This window comes from Octodon degus, unplaced genomic scaffold (genome assembly GCF_000260255.1).
Source record: "Octodon degus isolate 3935 unplaced genomic scaffold, OctDeg1.0 scaffold00202, whole genome shotgun sequence".
NCBI lineage: Eukaryota > Metazoa > Chordata > Mammalia > Rodentia > Octodontidae > Octodon > Octodon degus.
This window is the reverse complement of record NW_004524778.1, coordinates 3,305,216-3,306,965: the sequence shown is the minus strand read 5'-3', so window position 1 is coordinate 3,306,965 and position 1,750 is coordinate 3,305,216.

Sequence of the window (1,750 nt, the reverse complement as noted above, 5' to 3'; positions counted from 1 at the left end):
ACTGCTATATTCTCATCATGGTGTTTTTAACAGCAGATACACCCCGGACAAAAACCTCCTCATAAATTTCACCTAACATTGGCATCAGAGTCCTACTGCATAACATGCATAATACATATTTTACTGTTATACAGAAATCATTTAGTTAAATGTTATTAAATACTTTAAAGCAGTGTTCATAGTTTTAAGTATATAGCAAGTTGTCTTCTTTATGATTAGCCCTTCAAGCTGGGTCTTTACTGACATAGCCTATGTTGAATTACATGCTTATATACTCTCAGTAACAGTGCCACATTTATTATGGCATGGTTTGAGTGAATGTAAATAGGTACACAAATTAGTAACTGTATGTATTTTCAAATTATTTAATAAAATATTTTCTGTTTCCCTTTAATTTACTACATTGACAGTTCATTGATGTAAGAGTGAAAGTCTTTTCTAGCAAACCAAATTACCTCCATTTTCTAACTGCCCTTTCTTTTAGACCGTAGGTTCTGATTCCCAAAGGCTATACAAGATCTAAAAACAGCCTGTGGATACTTTACATCACCTCATTCATTTGTTTCTTGCTTGCACATGACTCCACCTCTGTGAGCCAGTGTAGTACCCAGGTGGAGCCTGAGCTTCAGCCAGCGAGAGGCCTTCCCTGGGTTACAAAGCAGTTTGGGTGGACTGTCCGTCATTGTGCTTGTGTCCTCTCAGAGATACACACCATTCAGTGGAAGTAAGTATTGCTTTGTGGAGACTTAAAATTTCAGTGTGATTTTCTTCTACAACATGGGGTATCCTCATCCCTAGCAACTGACTTGCCTGACATATTGGTGCTACATAAACAAAATTTATTGACCTTTTTATCTTAAAATATTGCTTTTCACCTATTATCCTTTTTATCTTCTCTAAGAATCAAAGTCATATTAGGCAATTGTAAATATGGTGTCTATGTTCTTTTAAGTCTTATTTTCCCTCTCTGCCTCAAAAAAGATCTTAGAACCCTAAATTTCAACTCCATGGTCCTTTTTTTTTTCACTGTCTTTGATTAGTCATTAAACCTACTGATTTAATTTGTGAACTGCATACTTCAAATCTAGGAGATCATTGCCAGGCTTTGGGTAATTTGCTCATCATCTGTCAGGGATCATTTTTATACTGTGCATTTTCTTCTATTTTTCTTAAACAATTCTCTTTTCTCAAATGTGACAGAATAGTTATTCTAAGCATCTGTCCTACTAGACACAAATTCTACTTCACCTATATTTCTGCATCTATTAGTAATTTCCCAGTTTTTCCTAACAATTTCATTGTTCTTATAAGTTTTTCACTTCAAAAGTGTAATTTTATGTCAAGAATTATGTATAAAAAGGGGGCTATAAATGAAGGTCGATTTTGTAGTGAAAAAATATATATAACTGTATATATAAAACAGATAGATAATAGCTACTTTCTCTTAGTCCAATGAGAATCAAGGTTTGTACTAATATTGTCTAGACAAGTATCTTGTCTGCATCTTGTACTCTGAATAACTACTACAAAGACAACAATATGCAATGTATTATTGTAGCTGTCCTACTAACCTGCTTTGAAACTGTCTCATTGTTATTTCTTTCTCAATAAAATTAACCAAAAAAGACAAAATAGTATATTATATAGATCGTTTAAAAGTATGAACAACGGGCAGAAACTTTAGTTTTGTTTTTTTTGTTTTGTTTTTGTTTGTTTGTTTGTTTGTTTTCTTGTTAGGTAATAGCATATT